General features: G+C 59.6%; 1 pseudogene; it reads right to left on the bottom strand.

The window, feature by feature from the left end:
- Positions 1-4154: 4154 nt before the first annotated feature.
- On the bottom strand, positions 4155-4305 carry LOC138474879 (5.8S ribosomal RNA; annotated as a pseudogene).
- Between the last annotated feature and the right edge of the window lie 706 nt (positions 4306-5011).

Below are 5011 nucleotides of genomic sequence, written 5' to 3'. Positions count from 1 at the left end.
AGGCTCCCTCTCCAGAATCAAACCCTGATTCCCCATTGCCCGTGGTCACCAAAGTACCATCGAAAGTTGATCTGAATGCATCGTCACGGCCACATGGATGTGCGATCGGCCTGAGGTTATTTAGAGTCACCAAAGCGGCCGGGCGAGCCCGGATTGGTCTTGGTCTGATAAATGCATGCATCCCGGGAGGTCCGCGCTCGTCGGCATGTATTAGCTCTAGAATTACCAGTTATCCAAGTAACAGATAGCACGATCAATGGAACCATAACTGATTTAATGAGCCATTTGCAGTTTCACTGTACCAGTCGTTTGTACTTACACGTGCATGGCTTAATCTTTCAGACACGCATATGCTGCTGGCAGGATCAATGAGGTAGCCGCACCTGATGGAGGGTGGTAACGGGGGGAGCCGCGCAACTGCCTCAGAGCCAACCTTCGCACCCTCTTGGGCTGTCTGCAGGACCCGAGTGCCAAAGAGCATCCCTAGACGTGTGCGTGTCGGGTGGACAGGTTGGTCACGCAGGCGCCGGCGGCCGGGCCTGCTCAGCCATGCCACAGGGTGGGTGGGAGGGAGAGGCCAGGCACAACTTGAACTGGTAGTGGGGTTTGCCAGCATGCTGCCACTGGTATGGCGACAGAGGGGGTCAGCAGCCAACGTGTGTTCCGAACTGCTGGAGAAACGTGCTTGGTGGAGGAGGGGCCGCGTCGTGGCTTGCAAGGGGAACCCGTCTGATCTGACCACTGGGGAGCTGCCAGGCTGCTTAGCCTTTGCTCTAGAGCTGCCCAAACGTGGGGGCCCTCCCCGCGGGAAGCAAACCCTTGACACGGTCCCAAGGCGGGTGGAAGCAAATTGCTTGAAACAGCCGAGGATGGCCAAGCAGTCCAACCCTAGACAGACCAAGTGCACCAAACTCATCCCATGGAGTGCTCCGAAGAGCACCCCCAGCAGGCCAGTCTCTGCTGGGGCATTGCCCGGCTGGCCTGGGTTTTCACCATAGAGCCCGGGTTGAACCAAGAGGAGCGCAGACAGGTCCCTCTCACCCTGTCTATAGTAATCCGGAGGAAGGAGACTAAGTTTCGTCATCTGTGTGCCCAGAGTGACAGAGCGGGACCTCTCGGCAAAAGCCTCGGGCTCCTTAGAGACCCAACTGGAGAAACATTTTAAACTGACGCCCATCAGAACTTCCAGAGCAGCCAAACCGCCTGGTCCTTGCAGACATTCCTCTGGCCAATAACCAGATGGCCGGGCTCGGAGAGCGGCCATCTGGTAGGTCAAAGCATTCCAATGGGCCTGGATGGGAAGGGCCTTTGGTCCCCCCACCTGACAAAGGACAGGGCACCATCAGGTGCCCAAAGGCATGGGCCAGCACCAATCATCATCCTCGAGCTCTGGCAAGGCTACCTTAGAGTTTCCCCCCCCCCCTCCACATAAGAGGTTTTTGATCCACCCTGGAGCTTATCCCTCTGGGGAGGGACAGTCACCACACATGTGAGACAGGTACCCAAGGCTGGGTGCTTGGGGGGGACCAGCACCCCCCCAGCCATCCTGGAGCTTTAGCAGGGCCCATTTAGAGCTTCCCCTTCCAGGGCTCCCCGCAACTACCGCAAGGCTTGGGAACTCCACCCACACGCACAAGGCTGGCATCCAAGGCCAGTGGGGGCAGCAGCCCCAGCCACCGTGGAGCTCTGGCCCGGGACGCCTTAGAACTTTGCCCGCCACATTAGAGATTTACCCTCCAGAGAGGGACAGGGCTCCCCACGATCACCACCAGGCTTGGGGACAGTCAACCCAGATGTGAGACAGGCACCCAAGGCCAGGACACCCCCGCCCCCAGCCACCCTGTAGCTTTAGCAGGGCCCCTTTAGAGCTTTTCCCTGTGGGGAGCGATGCGACTACCACTGGGTCCGGGGGCTTTCACCCTGGAGCTCTGGCCTGAGCTGCTCCCACAACATTAGAGCCTTTCCCTCCAGGACTAACCCACAAACACTGTGGAACTCAGGGCCGGCCACTGCAAGAGCATTTACCCCCACGCAGAGGAAAGGGACCCGCTCAGGGCGCCCCTTGACACACGCACCTCGTCTTGGACCTGACCACAACTGGTTGATACTTGCCAGAGGACCGGGAGCAACCCACAAACGCCATTGAACTGAAGCCGGTAATTGCACCACGGCCGCCCTGAAGGCCGCAAGGTGGCACTTCCATGCCAACTGTAGACAAATGCAGGAGTCAGCCGTGGCAACCACAACTCGGGACATCTGGGCCTACTCCCCGGGCCAGATGGCCCAGCGGCCGTACCTGCCCTCACCGCCCAGGGGCACAGGCTTAAGGTACTACCCCACATGCTCTGGGGTGGGTGCTTAAGCTGCTGCCTCTCTTCCCCGCCCTGGGCTTAAGGCACCAATTCAGCGCTCTCGGGCCGGGGAGACACTTCCACGCTGACTATTAAGCTTACGGAACCCGACCGGAGACAAATGCAGGAGTCAGCCGCAACTCGGGCATCTGGTCCACCAGCCACAAATTGGGCCGTCTGGGCCTACTACCAGGCCAGGTGGTCCAGTGGCCAGCCGGGCCTGCCCCAACCCCACTTTCCAGGGGCACAGGCTTTAGCTACAACCCCGCGCCCTGGGGTGGCTGCACCCTCTCTTCGCCTGCCCTGTTCGGGGGCTTAAGGCACCACCTCGAAGGCCTGGGCCCAAGGCCATCTGGTCTGCCAGGCTGACCAGGAAAGGTGAGAAGGGTGCTCCCAGCCCGCACACCCCCGCAGGTGCGCCCCTAGGGTGGGTGGTATTTTCCTGTGCACCCCGCAGGCCCCAGGAGGAAGGATGGAGAACCTTGGCGGTCCTGCCGCCTTGCAACAAAAGCTTGGCTCAGAGGATGACTTCCAATAGATCGCAGCGACGTAGCTGCTCTGCTACTTACGAAACCCTGAACCCGAATCAGGTTGTCGATGAATGATTTAGCACCAGATTCCCACAAACATGCGGTGCACTATGGGTGAGAGAGGTGGTCCCCATTCTGTCCACACTCAAGTCCTGAGGCAAGCGGCTCTACACACCGGCCCCAAGGCCGGCTATCCTAAGCTAACTGATGCTCGACAACACTGCAGTATCACAGTCTGGGGTGGAGGGGGGATTTTGGACGTAGAGGCGTTCAGTCATAATCCCACAGATGGTAGCTTCACCCCATTGGCTCCTCAGCCAAGCATGAACACCAAATGTCTGAACCTGCGGTTCCTCTCGTACTGAACAGGATTACTATTGCAACAACACATCATCAGTAGGGTAACCGTTTCACACCCTCTTGAACTCTCTTCAACTTTCCCTTACGGTACTTGTTGGTCACCAGTCTCGTGCCCGTATTTAGCCTTAGACAGAGTTTACCACACGCTTTGGGCTGCATTCCCAAGCAACCTGACTCCAAGAAGACCTGATCCCGGTGTGCAAGAGGCCGCTATCGGGTTAACACCATCCGCGTGGGGAGACTCGATCAGAAGGACTTGAGCCCCCTGAGCGATGCCGGGGAGTCGGTCTTCTGTACGCCACATTTCCCACGCCTGCTGCTGAATGGGGATTCGGCACTGGGCTCTTCCCTTTTCACTGGCCGTTACTGAGGGAATCTTGGTTAGTTCCTTTTCCTCTGCTTAGTAATATGCTTAAATTCAGCAGGTCACCATGTCTGATCTTAGGCCGTGGTCGGGGAGCACAAAGCTCAGGGCAGCTGGCCTCGGGCCCGTATGGGGGGTTGCCCCAGCCCTTGTCGCAGGCGAGTGTATTCTGTCCAAATCTGTGACCGAAGCCCACATGGTCACGAGGTCCGCGCTCCATGGTCATCCTGCGCCGGCAGCCGTGGGACACCAAAGACAGCCACGCACAGCACGGCCAGGTGCCCCGGGGTAGGGTGAAGGTGCACCAGGCTTTTTTAAAGCCTGCTGCCACCGCCACCACATCCGGGGCACGTCGGCCACCCGGCCCTCCCGAAACCAGCATGAGGTGGGGAAACCAGGACGCGTCGGCAATGAGCTTGCGCGCCAGATCGAAGGATCCAGCGACGGTGCTGATCGGGGTCTGACCTTAGGGGGATGAATGGAATGGGGTACCTGCGACAGCCCCAGCCACGCCCCTGGGAGTGAACCCCGGGGCGATTGATGTACAAGCAACCCTCAGACAGGCGTAGTCCCGGGAAAAGCACAGGGCCACATGGTGCGTTCGACGTGTTGATCAATGTGTCCTGCAATTCACACTAATTCTCGCAGCTAGCTGCGTTCTTCATCGATGCACGAGTCGAGTGACCCACCGCCAAGAGCCACAGGCAACTTTTTTTGTCCTAGACGTCGGCCTGACCCTGCCGGTGCAGGAGAGGTTGGGGGAGGCAGCGCTGGTGTGGCAGGACAGCCCAGCTCCCTGTCTAGCTCGGCCGAAACCATTGTGGTTTAAAAAAAATAATAATAATAATAATCCAGGTGCTCAGCCTGACCGCCAGCTGCAGCAGCACAGCGCTTCCGAGGGGGATGGAGGTAGGCCGCTCCGCCACCTGCCCACACGGCCCGATCCACTCATCCTTCCCCGACCCCTTCTGCTTCCCTTTTGGGAGGGGGGGCTGGGAGATGGACAACGAGGCAGGCCGGAGACAGCACAGGCAGGGGGTCGGGTGGGACCACTAGAGTCTTCAAACCCCAGCCCGGCCGCATAGGACCCAGCTCCAGGTACCTGGGCAAGAGGGAAGGTCACCCACTGGGCCAGCGGGCCTGGCCATTGCTCACACACAGATGTGGGCGGCTGGAACCTTGGCGCCCACCGTCAAGTGAGCCAGCTGCACCATGGCTCATGCCTGGCTTGCCGGGTACCTGTCTGCCTGGGGAGGCACCCCTCGAGAGCAGTCAGGTTTCCCTCAGATCCCGGCTGCCCCCAGTCAAGGCTTCCCTGGTGACCGGGGTGTGTCCACCAATGCCCAGCCGCTGGCAGGTCAGAGAGAGGAGTATGTGCCCCCGGCCAGCGCAGATGCGGGCTCAGT

Source organism: Ambystoma mexicanum, chromosome 8 (genome assembly GCF_040938575.1).
Source record: "Ambystoma mexicanum isolate Mex_15411 chromosome 8, UKY_AmexF1_1, whole genome shotgun sequence".
Lineage (NCBI taxonomy): Eukaryota > Metazoa > Chordata > Amphibia > Caudata > Ambystomatidae > Ambystoma > Ambystoma mexicanum.
The sequence above is the reverse complement of the archived record's forward strand: the minus strand, read 5'-3'. Positions and strand labels throughout refer to the sequence as shown.